The sequence below is a fragment of the Schistocerca serialis genome, chromosome 6, assembly GCF_023864345.2.
Source record: "Schistocerca serialis cubense isolate TAMUIC-IGC-003099 chromosome 6, iqSchSeri2.2, whole genome shotgun sequence".
NCBI classification, from domain to species: Eukaryota; Metazoa; Arthropoda; class Insecta; order Orthoptera; family Acrididae; genus Schistocerca; species Schistocerca serialis.
This window is the reverse complement of record NC_064643.1, coordinates 22,841,312-22,866,785: the sequence shown is the minus strand read 5'-3', so window position 1 is coordinate 22,866,785 and position 25,474 is coordinate 22,841,312. Positions and strand designations below refer to the sequence as shown.

The following is a 25,474-nucleotide window of genomic DNA, read 5'->3' as shown; positions in this document are numbered from 1 at the left end:
GCGCCAGTATTTATCTTTGTGCCTATGAAGCATGCCTGTGTAGCGCTACATATATTCGACGGCAGAAGTTAGTTGTTTCAGCACCTACTGACATTTTTCAGAACTTCCACTTGCTTTGCACTCGATTCTAAGCCGCAGGCGGTTTTTTGGATTACAAAAACCGGAAAAAAAGTGCGGCTTGGATTTGAGTAAATACTTCTTAAGTATTATCTTTCAAGTCAACACCTGCTAATCTGTGAGACCAAAATGATGAGCCATACTACTCTATTTCACTGTGCCTGTTTGTTTCATTTGTATAACATTTTATTCCATCATAGATGCTGCACTTACAGTTTCATATATGCATTGCAGCAGCAGACACAATAAAAGTAGCAATCAGCAGTGCTTAGTTTGTTGAATGGGTAAAAAATTTGCCATTGTCCCAGTTCCACATATCCCCAAAATTTGATTCTGCCAAATTCTGTACTCTCTGAAATCGAATGTTTAATCCAAAGATGAAAGTGAACAAGTTTGATGCAGTATTGCTAATATTGTTTATTACGCATCTTGCTGAATGAAGAGCATACCGTGTCTTTTCTGAAAGGTTTGGAGAAGTAACGCACATACCAGTTTTCTAAAAACTTACATTGAGATTGTGCTCTCCTTCCTCTTGTACAAATTAGTAGAGCCCTTCGGATTACTCCACAATATGCCTCTTGGCAAGGTGGTAACGACAGTATTATGAAAAGGATAGATTGGCACTCACTGTATAGTGTAGATGTTGTGTTGCTGGCAGGGGGGGGGGGGGGGGGGGAAACACCACCTATTAAACACGTAAGCTTTTGGTGCAAACGCCCCCCCCCCCCCATTCCCACACACACACACACACACACACACACACACACACACACACACACACACGCGCAAATGCAGATCACACATACATGACCACTGTCTCTGGCTGCTAGGGCCAGACTGGGAGCAACTGCGCATAATGGGAGAAACAACGGTCATGGGTGTGTGTGTGTGTGTGTGTGTGTGTGTGTGTGTGTGTGTGTGTGTGTGTGTGTGTGTTGTCCACTTTGGAAGAAGACTTTCTGATCGAAAGCTTACTTGTTTAGTAGTCTTTTTGTTGTGCTTGTCTGTGACCTAACATTTCCTGTATACAGTGAATAGCAATGTATCTTTTTTATAATATGGTCATTATTCCAGCCTAGATTTTCTATTGTTTGTTTCCTTTTAAGACCTTATAAAGACAGTTACTGACAATTTCTTTTTTTCTTATTGGAGAAAAGTAAAACCATATGGGGGCCAGACGTAGATTGTAAATGAATATGGAATAGAGTATTTTTATTCTCCCTGTATGCAGTGTCAATAACGTCACCTCACACACTTCGTTTCTGGCAGCACCTCCTTCTCAACACATGACTGTCCCCCACCATCTCACCATAGTCTTCAAGTTATATCCTATAGCACTTCTGGGTGGACAAATAGATGAAGGATGTAGTTTAAAACAGTATAACTAAACTTAAAAGTCAAACTGCCCTTTTATAGAGACTGCCATCATTATTTAAACATACTAAACAACATCAAAACAGTCAAAAGAAATTTTTTTTCAAAAGAGCAGAAAATTGTAGTGAAATTCATGAAAGGATTGTTTTAAATTGTTATATCTTAAATCAATAAGTATGTCAGCATTTCCCAGGATTTTCTGGCTTAATTAAGACTAGGTCATGCCACCACAGTGGTCAGACAGTGGACTTGCCTTCGAGAGAACAACGGACCCGAGACCCATCGGGCCACCAAAATTTGGGTTTCCCTTGATTTCCCTAATTGATTTAAGGCAAATGCTGGGATGGTTCCTTTGAAAAAGATGACATTCGGTTGAGGAAGCTAATTTCTGTGGCAGGTCTGATGACACAGTGCTGGTGGAAGCACGAGTATTTCAGAGCACACCAATCATTGCACATTGTTAAACATAGGGCTCTGCTGTAGACAACCCCTGTATGTTCCCATGTTGACAACACTGTTGAATTACAATTTCTGTGGCTCAGGAGCATTGAGATTGGGCAGTGAATCAATAGAAATGTGTCATCTGGTTGAATCATTCGTGTTTCGCATTACACCTGCTTGACGGTTTTGTGCACATACACTGTCAACAGAGTGAATTGGTGCTTGAAAGGTGCACTTTGCTACAGACTTAGGCCAGTGGGAGCAATATTATGCTATGGAGGACATTCACCTGGTCTTCTATGGGTCCTGTGGTAGGAACTGAAGGCTCCATAACAGCTTTGTTCTGTGTGAACATTATTGTGCACTGTCCGCACTCTGTCCCTAATGAAGGTGACATGTTTCAACAATATGACTTTCAGTGTCACGAGGCCAGAATCAAATTCACCCCTTCTGAATCTGATGGAATACATCTGCGATGATATCAGATACCAGTTCTGCACCCAGAAACCACTGATCTCCAATTTATGGGAATTACATGACCTGTGCTTAGACATGCGGTGCTGCATAATGCTGGGAACATACCTCACATAATGTTGGGAACATACTTGAAATTTATTGAACTTGTCCCACACAAAATCACTGCTGTATTGTGTTCCAACAGTGGACAAACACATTATCAAACAGGATGTCATAGTGTTTTGTCTCATCAGTTTATATATTCAATGCTTGAATGAAAGGTGTGCTCTTTTCCTTTTTTCTGCCATTGCGTGTATGTGTAAAGCAGGATGTTCTACCATATGGGCTTGTTTATATGAAGGTTGTCAGTGTTACTACCTGCACAGATACTAAATGCTCCTTTTGTGAAGACCTTTTATCTTGAGAACACTTTTAACTTTGTTTCACAAATGACAGCACAGTTTCAAGAAAGCTTCATAATTTAATGTAATAGTTAAAATAATACCTTCAGCAAAAGATGTGTGCGTTGGAGTGGGAAAAAGGATTGGAGACGTATGTAGTTTAATTTTCTTAAATTGTTAAGAAGGTTAACAGTTTGGCATGCTAAGATAAATTCCCACATTCTCTAAAAAGAGAGAAAAAGATTAATTTAACAGAATCAGTGAGGTATACAAATATAACAACAGACTTGTAGAACCATTATTTTGTAGGTTAGATTAGATTAGATTCAGCTTTTGTTCCAAGACCCAAAACATGAGATGATTCTCATGGGTGAGTAACATGCCAGAAAGTATAACATAAAAAATATAAAACATTTGAATACCCTGATCATTTGTCAGGAGATTGTCAAACTAGGTGAATACAATACAAACTGTAACAGCTAATATTTTCAGAATTGATACGCTGTCAGACCGAAACATTGTTATGCACTATTCATAAATTTATCAAACAAAAAGTACATAATCTTGACTGTTATGACAAAGTGCTCTCAGAACTGAAATCTAACAGACATTCTTATTTAAGCTGGCCTAACAGCCACTGTTAAGATATTCATGTATAGAGTAGGATGAGTTGCCTATCAAAAAGTCTTTCAAACTCTGTTTAAACCATGCTTTATCTGATACCAAGTTTTTAATGGTGTCTTTCTTCCACAGATAATTTGTGTTGTAATGCAAGGTTTTAATGAAGATGAAGTGTGCAGTTTTGTGGAGTTAACAAAAGAGAAAAATGTTGATGTAAGATTTATCGAGTACATGCCTTTCAGCGGCAACAAATGGAATGATGGGAAGATGGTCTCCTTTAGTGAAATGCTCCAAATAATTAGAAAGCAGTGGCCTGATTTTGATCCTCTTCCCAATGGGCCCAATGATACCTCAAAGGTACGTGCAGTATTACATATGAACATACATTGAAAATAATTTAATGTTTATGACTTACTACCGATCACAAGAATACTTCACATCTGCTGGTGGTATGAGAGATGGACTGGTTTAGTTACATATTTCTCATCCCATTCAGTAAGTCTGTCCTGGCCTGGGTTTCTCTGCAGCTTCTTTGCAACTCTCCCCATTTCCTAAACCTTGACAATCCTTTTATTTCTTCCCTTTTCCTTCCCCTTCATTGTTTCTGCCAGAAGAAGAAGCCACTGACTCCAAAAGCTTGCACATTTCCATAACTTTAAGGGGAGTTAGAAGGGGAAAACATTCTTTTTCACTTTTTTGGGTTTTTATCTGATTATAAAATTTGCAATTCTCCAACTAAAATGATATGTATATTACTTATAAACTTGTGTGGGAAGTATTTTATTTTATTTTCTAAAATATAATCTACACCAGTTGAAAATGTTAAAATTTTTACATGCATTACGTCAAGACCTAATAAAATCGGTAATTTTTTATATACAGGGTAGTCCATTGATTGTGACCGGGCCAAATATCTCACGAAATAAGTGTCAAACGAAAAAACTACAAAGAAAGAAATTTGTCTAGCTCGAAGGGGGAAACCAGCTGGCGCAATGGTTGGCCTGCTATAAGGCGCTGCCATAGCTCAAACTGATATCATCTGTGTTTTTTTTTAAATAGGAACCCCATTTTTTATTACATATTCGTGTAATACGTAAAGAAATATGAATGTTTTAGTTGGACCACTTTCTTCGCTTTGTGATAGATGTCGCTGTAATAGTCACAAACATATGTTTCATAATTTTAGACGAACAGTTGGTAACAGGTAGGTTTTTTAAATTAAAATACAGAATGTAGGTACATTTGAACATTTTATTTCGGTTGTTCCAATGTGATACATGTACCTTTGTGAACTTATCATTTCTGAGAACGCATGCTGTTATGGCGTGATTACCTGTGAATACCACATTAATGCAATAAATGCTCAAAATGATTTCTGTCAACCTCAATGCCTTTGGCAATACGTGTAATGACATTCCTCTCAACAGTGAGTAGCTCGCCTTCCGTAATGTTCGCACATGCATTGACAATGCACTGACGCATGTTGTCAGGCATTGTCGGTGGATCACGATATCAAATATCCTTCAACTTTCCCCACAGAAAGAAATCCGGGGATGTCAGATCCAGTGAACGTGCGGGCCATGGTATGGTGCTTTGACGACCAATCCACCTTTCATGAAATATGCTATTCAATACTGCTTCAACCGCACGCAAACTATGTGCCGGACATCCATCATGTTGGAAGTACATCGCCATTCTGTCATGCAGTGAAACATCTTGTAGTAACATTGGTAGAACATTACGCAGAAAATCAGCATACATTGCACCATTTAGATTGCCATCGATAAAATGGGGGCCAATTATTCTTCCTCTCTTAATGCCACACCATACATTAACCTGCCAAGGTCGCTGCTGTTCCACTTGTCGCTGCCATCGTAGATTTTCCGTTGCCCAATAGTGCATATTATGGCGGTTTAGGTTACCGCTGTTGGTGAATGATGCTTCATCGCTAAATAGAACGCATGCAAAAAATCTTTCATCGTCCCGTAATTTCTCTTGTGCCCTGTGGCAGAACTGTACATGACGTTCAAAGTCATCATCATGCAATTCATAGTGCATAGAAATATGGTACGGGTGCAATCGATGTTGATGTAGCATTCTCAACACCGACGTTTTTGAGATTCCCAATTCTCGCGCAATTTGTCTGCTACTGATGTGAGGATTAGCTGCCCCAGCAGCTAAGACATCTACTAGGGCATCATCATTTGTTGCAGGTTGTGGTTGGTGTTCCACATGTGGCTGGACACTTCCTGTTTCCTTAAATAATGTAACTATCCGGCGAATGGTTCGGACACTTCGATGATGTCGTCCAGGATACCGAGCAGCAAACATAGCACACGCCCCTTGGGCATTTTGATCACAATAGCCATACATCAACATGATATCGACCTTTTCCGCAATTGGTAAACGGTCCATTTTAAAACGGGTAATGTATCATGAAGCAAATACCGTCCGCACTGGCGGAATGTTATGTGATACCACATACTTATATGTTTGTGACTATTACAGCAGCTGGCCGGAGTTGCCAAGCGGTGCTAGGCGCTACAGTCTGGAAACGTGCGACCGCTACGTTCGCAGGTTCGAATCCTGCCTCGGGCATGGATGTGTGTGATGTCCTTAGGTTAGTTAGGTTTAAGTAGTTCTAAGTTCTAGGGGACTGATGACCTCAGAAGTTAAGTCCCATAGTGCTCAGAGCCATTTGAACCATTTTTGACTATTACAGCCCCATCTATCACAAAGCGAAAAAAGTGGTCCAGCTAAAACATTCATATTTCTTTACGTACTACATGAGTATGTAATAAAAAATGGGGGTTCCTATTTTAAAAAAATGCAGTTGATATGAGTTTGACCTATGGCAGTGCCATCTAGCAGGCCAACCATAGCGCCATCTGGTTTCTCCCTTCAAGCTAGACGAATTTCATTCTTTGTAGTTTTTTCATTTGATGCTTATTTCGTGAGATATTTGGCCCGGTCACTATCAATGGACCACCCTGTAGAATGCTGTGGATTACTGTGTTACAAATGTTAAATTATGTGTTTGTATTGGTAGCACTGTCAAAAATAGTATCGTATCTTTTCATAGTATAAACATGCTTTGTATATCGAAGTGCTAACGTTCTTCCGAGGAAAAGTGACGAATAGACTGGTAAATCTCTCAAAAAGTATGACTCCAAAATGAAGTGTTTTTAAGAAATGTGGGTTTCATGGTAATAAATTTTTGTATAAAGAGAAACTTTGCGTTCAGCATGTGGTGTGTGAAGTTACAGACAACGAAATACTGGCAAACTCATGAGTATCTAGCGAAACACCCATTAGTGCTTCGAAGATTAAAATGAAACATAGTGATAACACAGTTATCTCAAAACAAAACTCATGTAAACGGTAGGTTAGGTTATATTCTGATACATTTACACAACCTAACAGGGGTGTTATGTGAATGTGCGTGCTGTATGTATGTGGAGGGCCAGTTAGTTTACATGAAGACATTGAGGTATCAAATGGACTAGCCAGGAAACGTATCATTAATTCTGCCAGTTGTAAATATACTCATTCATTTTGGAATTCTGATAAGTGTAAAGATAATTATTTTGAAATAAATGTTAGGTGGTTTTATGGATTGAGAGCTATTGGCAAAGGTTACACTGCAGCAGAAACAATGTGTGTCATGATGTATATGCCACGCCCACTTTGTAAAATGGACAAGTATGCAGGATTTATTGGAGCTGCTGTGAAATCTGCTGCATGTGAGTCAATTAAGTGTGCTGCAAATGAAGCTGCTGAAATAAACGATGGTATGATTGACATATCCGTAGCTTTTGGGGCACTTGGTAGAAGCGCAGCTGCATTTCTAAGAATTCTGTTGCTACAGTGACCAGTGTGGATACTGGAAAGCTAATAGATTTCCAGATTTTAACCAAACATTGTTATAAGTATAAATCAGGGCATGAAGAAGGGCATATCTGTGACAGAAATTATGAAGGACAACTAGTCGTACGGAGGCCTGTGCAGCTGTTGAAATTTATAATCGATCTGTAAACTAAAGGCGAGTGTGTTACACTAAGTTCTTAGGTTATGCAGACTCAAATGCATATAACAGTGTAGTAGCCACTCAGCCTTATGGTGAGAAGCCTATCACAGAACTGGAATGTGTTGGTCATGTCCAGAAGAGGATGGGTACCAGATTGAGGAAGTTGAAACAAAGTTTGAGAGACAAGAAACTTTCAGGTGGTAAGACCATAAGAAGCAGGCTGACAGACAAAATGATTGATCAATTACAACAGTATTATGAGATTGCCATTAGAAATAATACTGAGGATTTGTTGAAATTGAAGCAGGCAGTACGGGCTACCTTCTTCCAGAGACTGTCAGCTGATGATAAACCAGTACACCATCTTTGCCCTCCTGGATCTGGTTCATGGTGCAATTACCCCAATGCCCAGTACTTAAACAGGTCATACAGCCATAAACATTCTATCCCAGCAGCAGTTGTGGATATCATAAAACCTGTTTACAGAGACCTGGCAATCTGGAATTATTGAAGAAGTGTCTGCATTGTCAGACTCAAAATCCCAATGAGTCGTTCAATAATCTTATAGTGTCAGTGTTGTCGTAACTGCCGTCTGCGTCATGTCTGCTGTGCAGCGAGCTACGCTAATTTAAGTATTAACTCTATTTTTCTTACTTGTCACTTCTTCTTCCATGTGTTTTTGCTTTTAGGAAGCTTTTTATTGTCGAGTGCTAGTAATAGTGTTCCATAGATTTTGTGTTTGTTTTGAATACAGTCAGAGAGAGTCCGTTTAGTAAGCCATAGTGCCAGTAGTGCTAGTGTTTGTTTTCAATACAGTCCAGAGACAGGTAGGGCTATTTTCATTGTTTTCTACAGGAAGTGTCTAGTAACCACAGTTTAGTCAACTATCAGCCACCTTTAGTGAATTAGCAGTCTAGTTATAAGTTGATTAACTCTCTACAGTAAATTGATTTCTTAGGATGGATAGGATGTGTGACTGCTGTGTATGGACACAGGTGGAGCTGGCCACTGTTCGCGAACAGCTGAACGTGTTGATGGCCGCGGTTACCCATCTTCAGGCTGCTGCCTTGGAGTGTAGCGGCAGTGGGGAGTCTGGTGCTTTGCATGGTACACCCCAGGTGATACATGCTTCACCCACTGACCCTTCTGTCGACACATCTTTGCGGGTACCGGGCGCGGTTGGGCCACCCTCTTCCCAAGGGGAGTGGCGGGTTCAGCAGCATTCGCGGCGCACGAGGCGGAGGGTCAGTGTGGAGGCTGGCTGTGTGGCATCGCCTGTTCTGCCTGTGAGTGGACATGTGGCCACTCCTTCAGCAAGGTCTGAGCAGGCACATGGGGGGAGGGGTTTATTAGTTATTGGGAGCTCCAACGTTAGGCGGGTGATGGAGCACCTTAGGGAAATAGCGGAAAGGTCGGGGAAGAAGGACAGTGTTCACTCTGTCTGCTTGCCGGGGGTCTCATCCGAGATGTGGAGGAGGCCGTGCCGGCAGTGATAGAGAGCACTGGGTGCACCCGACTGCAAATTGTTGCTCATGTCGGCACCAATGACTCCTGCCGTCTGGGTTCAGAGGTCATCCTCAGTTCATACAGGCGGTTAGTGGAGTTGGTGAAGGCGGAAAGCCTCGCGGGGTGGAATCTGAGATAGCTATTTGTAGTATCGTTCCGAGAACCGATAGTGGTCCTCTGGTTTGGAGCCGAGTGGAAGGCTTAAACCAGGGGCTCAGACGATTCTGCGGAGATCTGGGGTGCAAATTTCTCGACATCCGCTATCGGGTGGAGAAATGTAGGGTCCCCCTGAATAGGTCACGCGTGCACTACATGCAGGAAGTGGCTACAAGTGTAGCGGAGTATGTGTGGAGTGCACATGTGGGTTTTTTAGGTTAGAGAATTCCCTCCCTAGGCCCGACAAGACACCTCCTGAGATGCGGCAAGGTAGGAGTAGACAAAATGCAACAGGGAATAACAATATTAATGTGCTAATAGTAAACTGCAGGAGCGTCTATAGAAAGGTCCCAGAACTGCTCTCATTAATAAACGGTCACAATGCCCACATAGTACTAGGGACAGAAAGTTGGCTGAAACCCTATGTAAACAATAATAAATTCTAAACTCAGATTGGAATGTATACCGCAGAGACAGGCTGGAAAGTGAAGGGGGAGGCATGTTTAAAGTGATAAGAAGTGCAATAGTATCGAAGGAAGTTGACGGAGATCCGAAATGTGAAATAATTTAGGTGAAGGTCACGGTTAAACCAGGCTCAGACATAGTAATTGGATGTCTCTATAGGCCCCCTGGCTCAGCAGCTGTTGTAGCTGAGCACCTGAAGGATAATTTGGAAAATATTTCGATTAGATTTGCCCAACATGTTATAGTTCTGGGTGGAGATTTTAATTTGCCCGATATGGACTGGGAGACTCAAACTTTCATAATGGGTGGCAGGGACAAAGAATCCAGTGAAATTTTTTAAGAGCTTTATCTGAAAACTACCTTGAGCAGTTAAACAGAGAACTGATGCATGGCGATAACATATTAGTGACAAACAGACCCGAACTATTTGAAACGGTTAACGCAGAACAGGGAATCAGTGATCATAAAGCGGTTACTGCATCGATGATTTCAGCCATAAATAGAAATATTAAAAAAGGTACGAAAATCTTTCTGGTTAGCAAAAGTGACAAAAATCTGATTTCAGAGTACCTGATGGCTCAACACAAAAGTTTTGTTTTAAGTACAGATAGTGTTGAGGATCAGTGGACAAAGTTCAAAACCATCGTACAATATGCGTTAGATGAGTATGTGCCAATCAAGCTCATAAGAGATGGAAAAGAGCCAGCGTGGTACAACAACCGAGTTAGAAAACTGCTGAGGAAGCAAAGGGAACTTCACAGCAAACATAAACATAGCCAACACCTTGCAGACAAACAAAAATTACGCAAAGCGAAATGTAATGTGAGGAGGGCCATGCGAGAGGCGTTAAATGAATTCGAAAGTAAAGTTCTATGTACTGACTTGGCAGAAAATCCTAAGAAATTTTGCTCTTATGTCAAAGCGGTAGGTGGATCAAAACAAAATGTCCAGACACTCTGTGACCAAAAAGGTACTGAAACAGAGGATGGTGGACTAAAGCCGAAATACTAAATGTCTTTTTCCAAAGCTGTTTCACAGAGGAAGACTGCACTGTAGTTCCTTCTCTAGATTGTCGCACAGATGACAAAATGGTAGATATTGAAATTGAGGGATAGAGAAACAATTAAAATCACTCAAAAGAGGAAAGGCCGCTGGACCTGATGGGATACCAGTTCAGTTTTACACAGAGTATGTGAAGGAACTTGCCCCCCTTCTTGCAGTAATGTGCCGTAGGTCTCTACAAGAGTGTAGCGTTCCAAAGAATTGGAAAAGGGCACAGGTCATCCCCGTTTTCAAGAAGGGACGTCGAACAGATGTGCAGAACTGTAGACCTATATCTCTAACATCGATCAGTTGTAGAATTTTAGAACATGTATTATGTTTGAATATTATGACTTTTCTGTAAACTAGAAATCTACTCTGTAGGAATCAGCATGGGTTTCGAAAAAGACGATCGTGTGAAACCCAGCTCGCGCTATTCGTCCACGAGAATCAGAGGGCCATGGACACGGGTTCCCAGGTAGATGCTGTGTTTCTTGACTTCCACAAGGCGTTCGATACAGTTCTCCGCAATCGTTTAATGAACAAAATAAAAGCATATGGACTATCAGACCAATTATGTGATTGGATTGAAGAGTTGCTAGATAACAGAACGTAGCATGTCATTCTCAATGGAGAGAAGTCTTCCGAAGTAAGAGTGATTTCAGGTGTGCTGCAGGGGAGTGTCGTAGGACCGTTGCTATTCACAATATACATAAATGACCTTGTGAATGACATCGGAAGTTCACTGAGGCTTTTTGCGGATGATGCTGTGGTATATCGAGAGGTTGCAACAATGGAAAATGGTACTGAAATGCAGGATGATCTGCAGCGAATTGATGCATGGTTTAGGGAATGGCAATTGAATCTCAATGTAGACAAGTGTAATGTGCTGCGAATACATAGAAAGAAAGATCCCATATCATTTAGCTACAATATAGCAGGTCAGCAATTGGAAGCAGTTAATTCCATAAATTATCTGGGAGTATGCATTAGGAGTGATTTAAAATGGAATGATCATATAAAGTTGATCGTGGGTAAATCAGATGCCAGACTGAGATTCATTGGAAGAATCCTAAGGAAATGCAATCCGAAAACAAAGGAATTAGGTTACAGTACACTTGTTCGCCCACTGTTTGAATACTGCTCAGCAGTGTGGGATCCGTACCAGATAGGGTTGATAGAAGAGATAGAGAAGATCCAACAGAGAGCAGCATGCTTCGTTATAGGATCATTTAGTAATCGGGAAAGAGTTACAGAGGTGTTAGATAAACTCCAGTGGAAGACTCTGCAGGGGGGACGCTCAGTAGCTCGGTACGGGCTTTTGTTGAAGTTTCAAGAACATACTTTCACCGAGGAGTCAAGCAGTATATTGCTCCCTCCTACGTATATCTCGCAAAGAGACCATGAGGATAAAATGAGAGAGATTAGAGCCCGCACATAGGCATACCGACAATGCTTCTTTCCACGAACAATACGAGACTGGAATAGAAGGGAGAACCAATAGAGGTACTCAAGGTACCCTACACCATCAGGTGGCTTGAGGAGTATGGATGTAGATGTAGACCAAAAAATGTTTTTCTTGTAATGAAGACACTAAAGTGGGGGTCAGTCATGCTGTTATTGCTTTTACTGATGGCAACATTGGTAGCGTGAAAGTGCTACAACATATGGGAATTAATTCTGGAGCAAACTGCATCAGAGAATTTGAATGGATGGACAAGGTTTGCACTGGTATAGCAGAGTATGCAGCACAGTTGGCCACTACAGAGTCCAGAAAGAAGAAAACAAGAAAAAACTTAAAAAAGATCAAGAGGATGATATACAGTATGGTGCAGGGTGCTTCTGAGTGACTAAAAATAAAATGTTAAGCATATATTGAGTTACAGTCTATTAAAACTTTAAAAACTCTTCCTGAAAATTTACATTTTGTCTTGCATTTTTCCCTAAATCTCAGTAACTAATTCGAATAGCGAATTCAAATTTTAAGTATGTATCCTGAGCCTTCTGAACTAAAAGAAGAACATAATGTTATGTATAAATAAAATTATTTAGAATAACATACAAAAAAGTACACAAAATTTTAACTGTGTAATTAAAAAATTGTATTTCCAAAAGCAGTGGCTGAAATGCAATTATTGTAAGACTCAGAGCATATAGTTTAATGTCCTGTAAAAGTTTCTTGTCAATGGCTACAGTTGTTCCTGAAATACGGGGAAGTTAAGTCACTAAATTTAACATTGTCAGGATATGGCGTTCAAACTCCCCTTAATGCACATTTTCTCCTTCCTCCACTTGGTGAGCAACACATTTATAGTATTTTCACAACAGCAGTAGCTATTTTCTTACAATTTCTTTTTGCAGGCATACCATGTGCCGGGCTTCAAGGGACATGTGGGATTTATTACCTCAATGAGTGAACACTTCTGTGGCACGTGCAACCGTTTACGGATAACAGCTGATGGCAATTTGAAGGTGTGTCTCTTTGGGAATTCAGAGATATCTCTCAGGTGAGTGATGAAACATAGAATAATCGTGTCCAAGTGAAAATTCATGTGAGGAAACCATAAAATTACTAGAAGACTGACAGACTGATCAGTATTTTACCTCCAGGAGGTGAAATTCCAAAACTTCTTATAGACACATTTGTTCCTCTTGTCCTCACATTAGTCATGGAGTCCGAGTGACCTTTGAGACCTTCAGAAACTTATCCCTCTTTCCTCTCTCATTAAGGAACTGATAGTTCCAAATGCTGAGTATAGAATAATACTTTCAAACTGTTTGCCATGCACATTAGGTATGTGGTTGGTATATGGAAGAGATAAACTGCAGTTAAATCCAGCAGGTATGAAATGAGTAATCTTTTCTTGAAGTTTTCAGCTTGCACCCTCCTCCCTCCCAGACATACAAACCAGATACCTCTAGCTAAATAATTTGTGAGTATATATAATTTGCCTCTGTCAACATCATGTTACACTAACCTATTTGTGAGATTAAATTAAAGGAAAGTAATCAGAACTGGAAATTATGTAAAGACATTTTTAGTTATGTCCCTATGTTGTAATAAAGTTAACACAATATTTCTGTCCATGTGATGGTAACTATGATTCGTCAGCCACTGTTGCCGAGCGGTTCTAGGCGCTTCAGTCCAGAACTGCGTGACTGCTACGGTCGCAGGTTTGAATCCTGCCTTGGCTCAGATGTTAAGTCCTATAGTGCCCAGAGCCATTTGAACTGTGATTCATGATTATCAGAGTCTATATGTTCCAAATAAAAATTGGAACTTCATGTGTATAAATGTACAAATTATTAGACAATGGGACCAACAACTGACACTTTTAAATTGATGACTAGACTAAGAGATTAATAATAGGAAAAAAACTGCAAGATACTTGGCGATAAGTTTGCTTCAGGACAAGGTAAGGGGGGTGAGGGGTGGGAAGAATCAGCTCTCTCTTTGTGAGCATACCAGAAATCCTTTATCAACCGAAGGTAAAATAAGATATAAAAATACAGGGACAAACAATTAATTTAAGTATCTTAAAAACCAAATGACTAATAAAATTGGAAGCTAAGAAAAGTAAGTTCGTAGTAAGTAGGGTGAAACACAAGGGGCTGCAACATATTGCCATTGTTGTTTGACTTGTCTATCAAAGAAAAAAGAAATGGATCAAAACAAAATAAAAGTGAGAATGGAAATGTATCAGAAGCAAATAGGAATAAGCAAGGAACATATTCTTTAATAAAAAAAAAAATGACCTGTGAGGCAGATGTTCCTACAATTTTATGTTCATAGCACAGCAGTCTGTGAAAGCAAAATATTTATGACATTGAAAAAAGAAAATCAGTGAGTGAAAAGTGTGTGTAGGTGAATTGTGGTGAAAGACTGGATATTGGAACTTCTGTTAGGCTGCCCAGTATTAGTTAACTTGGTAGTAAAGGAGCAAGTTTGCAAGGGCAGATAACTGTTTGACTACGTAAAATAGAGTGGGAGTATGGAAAAGCTAGTCCAAGATAAGATGAAAAAGATAACAGCAACTTAAAAAATGAATTGATAAGTTACCATGAACCCCATTCCAATCTAGTGAATGCAGTGGTTGACAATATCTTGTGACATTCGCCTATAAGGCTCAAACAATAATTGCTAAATAAAAATACAAAATGTTGACAAGACTGTATCGAAGCTGTCACTCTCTTTTGAAACAAGGGTGTTTAAACCAACAAACACGCAGGAAAGCAGGGACAACTCGGACACTAGAGGAGGATAGGAAGTATCATTGAAGGAGTGAGCATAAACCGTGTGGAATATGTGTGGTACAAGTAAAAAAAAAAAAAAAAAAAAAAAAAAAAAAAAAAAAAAAAAAAAAAAAAAAGAAGAAGAAGAAGAAGAAGAAGAAGAAGAAGAGGAAGTGGAAAAATCTTGATCTGGAAACAAGGGAATAAAAATTTGCCACGCGAAGAGACAATATAGTACTGTGCTGATGAGTGTGTACAAGTGGTGATATACAATATACATTGATAAAGGAACTCTGCATTGGGCCCAGAAGACCACGCAATGCCCTTCGAGAGATGTCCTCTACTATATACGAGGGTCAGTCAAAAAGTAATGCCTCCTATTTTTTTTTCTACGTTTAATTGTCAGGAAATTTAAATGCAATTACATGGGTTGAAAACCACAACATTGAGGATCATTTTGTCATTTTTCAATGTAATCTCCACCCATCTCTACAGTTTTGGTCCATCTTTGAACAAGGGCATGTATCCCAGCACGGTAAAAATCACAGCTCTGCTTCCTAAGCCATTGACGCACGGATGTTTTGATGGCCTCCTCATCTTCAAAATGAATCCCATGATGAGCTTCTTTTAGTGGCCCGAACAGATGGAAGTCTGATGGTGCCAGGTCAGGGCTGTATGGGGGATGAGGCAAAACTTCCCATCCAATTTTGACAGTCTCGTCAGAGGTGTGACGACTGGTGTGTGGTCTTGCATTGTCATGCAAAAGAAGAACATCTGCCATTGATTTTGTTGGGCGAACTCGCTGAAGACGTGCTTTAAGTTTGTTGAGGGTTGTGACGTATTGAACAGAATTTATTGTGCATCCCTGCTCCAAAAAATCAACCAGAATCACACCCTCTGTATCCCAGAAAACTGTTGCCATAACTTTCCCTGCCGATCGCACAGTTGTGAATTTTTTCTTCCTCGGCGAGCTTGTGTGACGCCACTCCATTGACTGCCTCTTTGATTCGGGCTCAAAAAAATGCACCCATGTTTCGTCCCCGGTCACAATTTTTTTCAGAAACTCATCTCCCTCCAAATGGAAGCGCTGCAAGTGTTGGGAGGCTATTGTTTTCCTTGCCTCTTTATTCTGATCGGTTAACATTCTTGGAACCCACAGTGCACAAACTTTTGAGTACCCCAATTGTTTAATAATCGTGATCACACTGCCTTTACTAAGAGAAATAATGCGACACACTTCATCTGCAGTCACCCGACGGTCACCACGAATGATGTCATCAACTTGCTGAATGTTGTTTGGAGTCACTGCACTCACCGGCCTGCCGCTCCGCTTTTCGTCAGTCAACGGTGTTTGCCCTTCAGCTTCCTTACGACGAACCCATCGTCTAACAGTGCTGACATCCACTGTCACAACACCATACACCTTCTTCAGTCTTTCATGAATGCGTATGGGCGTTTCACCTTCTGCATTCAAGAATTCAATCACACAACGCTGTCTCAAACGAACATCGATGTCGCCCATCTTACAAACTTCTGCTGTGCTGCCACCTGTTGACACAGAAAGTTACTACTGCAGTGGATTGCAGAAGAAGGTTTGAGGAATGGCGCCAAATTCAAATTTTTCACTTAACTTAATTTCTTTAAGTAGAAAAAAAATGGGAGGCATTACTTTTTGACCGACCCTCGTATCTATGGAGAGTTAGGGGGACAGTATACAACTCTCCAGGCTGTTATCAACTTCCAGAAGTTGAAGACACTGCTTCTCACTTGAGTAGCTCCTCAGCTGGAACTACAAGCAGAGTGTACCCTATTCCAGTCCGTCCACCGAGCAGAATTTCCCGGCTCTACAAGGAATTGAACCTGATCCCTTTCTATGGCACCCCTGTGGCATACTGACTGCATAGCTGTGGCAAGAGTCGTAATATACACTTGTGAACAATTGAGTTATAACTATTCTGTTTATTGGGGAGAGAGTATGTATATTGCACCGTGAATGAAACAGTTTAGTGTATCGTAAATGGAATGTATTCAGACCTTGTACTTGTTGTGTGAGAGCGCGGTGTCTTACACACTTGTAGTGTTTGTCTTAGCATGTACGGACCAGTGAGCCTTACTTTCTAGTATTTTTAATTATATATCATTACTGGTGCCTCTGGCACTTTTGTGCTGCAATAGCAATAGCTTGCAATAGCAAACATTGAGTCAACCATGGTTTTTGGATTAGAAGAAGAGGTCAACTGGGTTGACATTGGGAATAGAGTGATGGGAAGTGGACAATAAGCAGTTATATCGAAGGGTGCATTATTTGATATGCTAAGGTTAATTATAAAATGTGGATTGGAGAATTTTTCACGTTGAGCAGAAGTAAGTTTACAGGACCAGATGTCAAATTACACATGATCCGTGTGAATCCCTATAGTCAGCATGAACACTGGCACACAGAATAATTTATAGGTAGCCTTGCTGTATATAAAAAATCAGATTTGTGCTGAACTGTCATGAACAAACTGTCACTTCTCTGGAATAAATAGACTCTGATTTGTTAATTACATCTGTGTAAATGAAAAATATAGGAAAACATAGATTGCTGCTTACTGTAAAGGAGACATGTTACATTGTAGACAGGCACAATTAAAAAGGCACTTACACAAAGCTTTCGGTCACAGCCTTCATCAGCAAAAGAGATACAGAGAAACACACACATTCATACACACAGGCAAGCACGTGTCACACACATATGACTGACAACTCCAGTAGCTTGCCCCTAGCTGCTGGACTTGGCAGTTTTTTTTTCTCTGTGTGTGTGTGCGTGCGTGCGCGCGTGGAGTGCTTGCTTGTGTGTTGTGCCTGTGTGCAACTTTGTTTTCTTTATGGTAAATAGTGATCTATCTTTCTCTGCACTGTTGATATTCCTACCTGGAATTTCCATTGTTTAATCAGTGTAAATAAGAAGGACACAGTTACATATATTCTGTCACTTGAAGACTAATACATGAAGTAAGTGGACATTATTTTTTATTGCAGAGGATCTTTGTCACCACTAATTATTAATTTTGTGTTCCAGTTAATTAGACATGGTTTCATCCTTTCGTGGATGTGCTCTTTTTGTTAAACCTTCCTGCAAAAGATCTGATTTACTTCAAATTAATAAACCTGAGTATTCTGAAAAAGGAGGTGCAGCTTACAGCTGCAGTGTGACGGTTGATCACAGGGTGATTTTATCACTGCCATATCGTGGGTAACCATGGCTCGAGACACTTATTCTATATGGGTGTGTAGTCATTGGGCTTTCTTGTACCACAGTGTCAAAGGTGTACTGTGAGCAGATTTATTCAAGGAAAATACTACCACAATCAGCAGAGTGAACTGCTATGGGCAACAGGATATCATTGACAGGGGTTACCACTGACTAGCATGGCTTTAGCAGCGAACAGGTGGGCCACAATGTAGCAAATGACTCACCAACTCAGTGACAGTCAATAAACAGTAACCATTCATGCCACTGGGAACTGTCACCTCTTTGTGGGATACAAAGATGCAATCTGCACACTGCTCGTCACAGTTACAAAGATTAGCATTGGTTCGGAACAGCACCGGGGGATGCTCGAAGCATGCAGGAAGGTCGTCTGTCTGATGATTTGCGGTACATATTGCCAAGGTGGCAGGGTGCAAAATAAGGAGTGATCAAAAAACTTCCATTTGAAGGCTGCATAGTTCAGACCAGTATGCCACACACACACACACACACACACACACACTCACTCGCACACACACACACACACACACACACACACACACACACACACACACACACACACACACACACATATCCATCCGCACATATACCCTGCTTGTGTCTGTATATGTGCGGATGGATATATGTGTGTGTGTGTGTGTGTGTGTGTGTGTGTGTGTGTGCGAGTGTATACCTGTCCTTTTTCCCCCCTAAGGTAAGTCTTTCCACTCCCAGGGTTGGAATGACTCCTTACCCTCTCCCTTAAAACCCACATCCTTTCGTCTTTCCCTCTCCTTCCCTCTTTCCTGATGAAGCAACTGTGGGTTGCGAAAGCTTGAATTTTGTGTGTGTGTTTGTTTGTATGTCTATCAACATACCAACGCTTTCGTTTGGTAAGTTACATCATCTTTGTTTTTAGATATATTTTTCCCATTTGGAATGTTTCCCTGTATTATATTATATATCAGTGCTTTCCTCTCCCACAACTATCCTGCAGACCTTGTCCACAAACAGATCTCCCAAACAATACATTCCTCCCCACCCAACAACAATGTTACTACCCCCAGACCACACAGAAGCATCCCCCTTGTCACAAAATATTATCCTGGCCTCGAATACATCAACTAATTACTCCGCCACGGATATGAATTTCTCAAGTCAAGCCCTGAAGTGAGATCATCCCTTGACAATATTCTCCCCACACCACCCAGAGTTGCCTTTTGCCGACCCCCTAACCTCCGTAACATCCTTGTCAAACCCTACAATATTCCCAGACCACCTTCTCTACCCAGCGGTTCCTGCCCCTGTAACCGACCCCGATGCAAAACCTGCCCCATGCATCCCCCCACAACCAACTACTCCAGCCCCGCTACTGGTATAACATACACAACTCAAGGCAGGGCCACATGTGAGACAGCACGTCATTTATCAGCTGACATGCCTGCACTGCACAGCCTTTTACATTGGTATGACGACAACTAAACTGGCTGAGCGCATGAATGGGCACAGACGAACTGTCCACCTAGGAGATGTCCAATACCCAGTAGCGGAGCATGCCCTCCAGCATAATTCTAGGGACCTAGGAACCTGCTACACCATATGTGCCATTTGGCTTCTCCCACCCAACACCAGTACCTCGGAACTGCGGAGATGGGAACTTGCACTCCAACACATCCTTTCATCCCGCCATCCCCCTGGACTGAACCTATGTTAACCAACCTCACTCCCATTTACTCTTTAGTCTTCTCCTCTTTCCCTTTCCACTTTAGCCATTCACGCATCTTTTTATCCTACATAGTTGTGTTTATCTTTATACTATGTAACTCTTTACTTCTGTATTCATCCTCCTTGGTTTGAAGCTGGCACAGTAATTACAGTAGAATATCTTTGGCTTCCCTCTGACATCCATGCCTCCATCTTTGCTACCCTCCCTGTTTACCTTTCCCCTGTTGCTTCATAACCTGGGTTGTGAATAACTGAATCCACTTTCCCTTCTTCCCCTTTTTTCCCCTCTGTCCTCCCTGATGAAGGAACGAAGTTCCGAAAGCTAGGATACGTCAATTTTCTGTTCTGTTTTGTGTATCTATCGGCTGTACTGAGCTGAGGTAAGTACTCACCAGGCCCTCTATCTCTTTGTTAGTATTTGTTTCATATATATAAACACACACATACACACACATACTCACACACACACACACACACACACACACACACACACACACACACACACACACAGGGTGATGCGTATTAACATTTAAAAACCTCCAAAGCACTGTAGATGACCCTGAGACAAGTAATTTAATACAAGACACAGTGGATCACAAATGTTGGATACGATACAAATGTTGGGAAATGTGTCAAAAGCGAATGACAAATGTCACCAGATGATGTACCTTGCCATGCTTGCAGTGGTTGAGCCTCTTGGTCTGTCACACTTGATCATCCCAACCCAAGTCAAGTATTCATATCGTTGTGGCTACGGATACATGTGTGCGACTTTAGTGATGGCGTTCAGGATTTGCGTCTTGCATCTGGCAGGCAGTATTTTTTCATTGTGTTAAACAATTATGTATTTATATTGAAGTTTATTATTTTATTTACCGGTCTTGCAGTTTCCTTGATTTCTTGCAAAGTACAGTACAATGAAAACCTACCATAAGTAGATGAGTGTAAACTTCAGAATAGCATCATCGCCATTAAATGACCTTTGTTTTCTTTACTAACTAATGTCTGTAAACAAAAAGAGAAGTGACAGAAGCAAAAAACACAAAATCAGAACTGCTTTTGCTTGATTACAGCAAGGACAGTAATTTTGTAACATCTACATTTACAACAGATCATATTTACAAAATGTTTTGAAATTTGCTCTGTTTTCTCAAATGAAAGTATTGCACTGCTCAATCATTCCTTTACACTCAACCCCGACTGCTGCACATGCTGTGGGGTATGTCATCTGGTTACGTCATATGTTCAGTGTTTCTCACCAATTTTTGGGGTATTTTGAAATTTACAAAAAGGCAAATGCAGAAAGTTATCACATTTTGCTGCACAATACCTGTGTCACAGAAAAATAATGTATACAAATCTTCTCAGATTGGCCACTGAATAACTTTGTGCAAGCCTCGCAATATTTCACCAACACAACTGTTCGTCATCTTCAGGTAGTGGTGGGTCCTGTCATCACTGCTGCAAGATGTGACTGGTGATATTCGCACAGCAGAATTGAAATTTGTCAGGCTAGAAGCAGGAGTACGAATGTGTGGACAGGCACTCCCAGTTGGATGGAAATGCCATTCATAGTAGCCTTCTGCTTATGTGTTGTGGGCAATGACTGCACTTCTGGACACTCGTGTGGTTAAAAGCTGAATTAACTCTCTGCAAGGTGCTGCATCAGGTCATACATCGGAGGATCTGGTTTCTACTGTTTTAATTTCATGGCAGTCAGTGCTGGATTCTGGGCAGTGCTTAGTCAAAATTCCATATTCCTGTTGGTAAGATTGCCCACCGTATGGCCTCTTGGGAAACGTGTGGTGCCCTGTATTCAGGCAGTGCTCTGCTACCACTAATTTACTGGGTGGCATTTTTGTCAGTGCTGTTGAACACAGTGTTCTTGCACAATGTGAGGTGTCTGCCCTATATAAGATTTCCCATAATGGCATCAGATCTTATATATGATCTATGTTTTCTAGGGTCAAGATTGTCTTTAACTTAACACAAACACTTCCTTAGTTTCGCTGGTAGACGAAAAACACACTTGATTCTGTTTCTCCTAGCGATTCTTTCTATTTTTGAAAACATGCCACTGAAATATGGTAAGAAAGCCATTTGCAATGCTTGTCTAAGTATCTTCATTTACATCCCTACACTGAACTTGCTTTGCTCAGAACACATTGCAAATCTATTTACAAGAATAAACGTTCTGCTGCAACACTGTTATTAGGTTTTACAGTTCACCAGGCAGACTGTTGGTGTCTGAGATCACGTGTGCTCTATGTGCCAGGGAGTGTAAGACACTACCACATTGTGCAGGGTGATGGCAACTTTTGGACCGCAAATATAACTCTGCGTGTATCAGTTTGCAGTAGAGACTATGCCCCAGTGTTCTGTCAGCTTTTCTTCTAACTGTGACATCCAGGAATGGTAAGCTGCTATCTTTTTGTACTTCCACAGTGAACTGAATATTCAGATGGAGCGAGTGCAAATGCTGCAGGGACATAGGTAGTGTCTGTATTATGTGGGCCACACCACAAATGTCTCTTCAGCATTCTGCCAGAAGGAGGAATGTTGGATATTTACTAAGGGAAATAGAGGATCTCCCATGGGAACACTGTCCACTTGATTAAAGTAGTTGGTGTTACATAAGAAATAGGATGAGGTATGCACATGTTTAAACAGCACCACAATTTCTTTCTCAAACTTGCTGTTAATAACCTCTAATGAGGGCTGCAGGGGCACTTTTGTAAGTAATGATATAACATTTGAGCTAACTAAAAGATCTGAAAGTTCTAGTTTAAGCATCTTCAGGTATTCTATGAAATCCTCTGAATTCTAAATACACTCCTGGAAATTGAAATAAGAACACCGTGAATTCATTGTCCCAGGAAGGGGAAACTTTATGGACACATTCCTGGGGTCAGATACATCACATGATCACACTGACAGAACCACAGGCACATAGACACAAGCAACAGAGCATGCACAATGTCGGCACTAGTACAGTGTATATCCACCTCTCGCAGCAATGCAGGCTGCTATTCTCCCATGGAGACGATCGTAGAGATGCTGGATGTAGTCCTGTGGAACAGCTTGCCATGCCATTTCCACCTGGCGCCTCAGTTGGACCAGCGTTCGTGCTGGACGTGCAGACCGCGTGAGACGGCACTTCATCCAGTCCCAAACATGCTCAATGGGGGACAGATCCGGAGATCTTGCTGGCCAGGGTAGTTGACTTACACCTTCTAGAGCACGTTGGGTGGCACGAGATACATGCGGACGTGCATTGTCCTGTTGGAACAGCAAGTTACCTTGCCGGTCTAGGAATGGTAGAACGATGGGTTCGATGACGGTTTGGATGTACCGTGCACTATTCAGTGTCCCCTCGACGGTCACCAGTGGTGTACGGCCAGTGTAGGAGATCGCTCCCCACACCATGATGCCGGGTGTTGGCCCTGTGTGCCTCGGTCGTATGCAGTCCTGATTGTGGTGCTCACCTGCACGGCGCCAAACACGCATACGACCATCATTGGCACCAAGGCAGAAGCGACTCTCATCGCTGAAGACGACACGTCTCCATTCGTCCCTCCATTCACGCCTGTCGCGACACCACTGGAGGCGGGCTGCACGATGTTGGGGCGTGAGCGGAAGACGGCCTAACGGTGTGCAGGACCGTAGCCCAGCTTCATGGAGACGGTTGCGAATGGTCCTCGCCGATACCCCAGGAGCAACAGTGTCCCTAATTTGCTGGGAAGTGGCGGTGCGGTTACCTACGGCACTGCGTAGGATCCTACGGTCTTGGCGTGCATCCGTGCGTCGCTGCGGTCCAGTCCCAGGTCGACGGGCACGTGCACATTCCGCCGACCACTGGTGACAACATCGATGTACTGTGGAGACCTCACGCCCCACGTGTTGAGCAATTCGGCGGTACGTCCACCCGGCCTCCCACATGCCCACTATACGCCCTCGCTCAAAGTCCGTCAACTGCACATACGGTTCACGTCCACGCTGTCGCGGCATGCTACCAGTGTTAAAGGCTGCGATGGAGCTCCGTATGCCACGGCAAACTGGCTGACACTGACGGCGGCGGTGCACAAATGCTGCGCAGCTAGCGCCATTCGACGGCCAACACCGCGGTTCCTGGTGTGTCCGCTGTGCCGTGCGTGTGATCATTGCTTGTACAGCCCTCTCGCAGTGTCCGGAGCAAGTATGGTGGGTCTGACACACCGGTGTCAATGTGTTCTTTTTTCCATTTCCCGGAGTGTATGATGGTCATAGTCATCCACATGATAAATTTCAAAGCTGTCATGTGGAAATTGCCAGTTGCATCTTGCAGCAGTGATGGTGGAAATCACCAACACCTGTAGATGCCAAAACGTTGTGTCACTTAAATATTGAGGGAGGGACTTGCATAATGTTATCTGGTGGGGAACCCAAAGTGTTTTTGCAACAGATCTATCAGGCAAGCCTGAAAAGTCACATATACTCCAAGCAGTAAGTACCTGTCGTAAAATGATCACATTAGTGAGCTTGGCAATTAATTAAGAGTTTATCAATAAATTTGGCTTCATTTTGCAAGAAATTGTGCTGTGTTCCAGTACTCCCTCTTCAACAAAACTAATGTCAGTTTCTGCTCCACCTCTTCAGCCCAAGATCCTATGTACACTCTTGAGCATTTGTGTAAGATACCTGTTTATTTATAAAAATAAAAGTAACTTCTATCATGACTTTCCCATTCTTGTCCAGTGGGTTTGTTATCCTGCTGTTGCCTACTGCAGACTACAAGATTACTGTTGAAGATTTCTGCAAAGTTTTTCTTCCTTTTTAGTGTACCAACATTTCACTGTGTGGTAATTGCCTGGTACTGTTTAACGGGTGTTTTAACAGTTGTTTCAGAGATGCAATACGAAGCAAATGCAGTGAGGATGACTTGCTTGCCATGATTGGGGCAGCAGTGAGAAGAAGGAAGAAACAACATCGAGGTAAGATACATTACAGCAAATGTAACTCTATAGATAGAAAGAAAATTTCTGTTTAACAAGTCATAGCAAACATAAGAGCAAAATAGAACGAAAAACAACAGTGATAGAACCTGTGTTTTTTGTGTAAACTTGGATTTAATTTTTATTTAGTATTCATTCTGATTAATGCCCATTGGTCAACAAGATATTTCAGCCCTAGAATTTGGTTCTGCAAGGTCCACCAGATAACCATATATGGCTGTTGTAACTCCTTTATTGGACTTCAGAAGTTTTCCAGCAACAAATCCTTTTTCTTTCTTTCTTTCTTTCTTTTTTTTTCTTTTTTTAAAAAAAAGCTAAAATGCAGAAAACATCATAAAGCAAACACTCACAGAAAAGCATCAGTGTCCTTGAAACAATGGAAACTCCAGTAGGAATATCAACAATATTGGAAAAGGCAGATTACTACTTACTGGTGAAGGCTGTGGCTGAAAGCTTTATGTAAGTGTCTTTTAATTCTGCCCATCTGCAGCCTAAGGTATCTTCTTTATGGTAAGTAACAGTCTGTCTTTTCCTTCATTATTCATTAGTGTTCTTTGTTTTTATTGCTGTTTAGCAAGCATCATGTGGTATATAAGGGATGCAAATAGCGTCAGATGAATCATCACTCTGGAGGATATGAAGGTGCTGCATATTGGTGTGAGACAGCATTATCTGATGAGAGTTT

At 41.5% G+C, this 25,474-nt stretch overlaps 1 protein-coding gene across 1 annotated transcript in view; it reads left to right on the top strand.

Annotated features, from left to right (window-relative positions):
* LOC126485158 (GTP 3',8-cyclase-like) overlaps positions 1 to 24,748 on the top strand; it is a 293,950-nt gene extending 269,202 nt beyond the window's left edge. The window contains exon 6 of the mRNA XM_050108829.1: positions 24,683 to 24,748. The gene's annotated coding sequence lies outside the window, so the exon portion shown is untranslated. The remainder of the gene's footprint in view (positions 1 to 24,682) is intronic.
* The last annotated feature ends 726 nt before the right edge of the window (positions 24,749 to 25,474 follow it).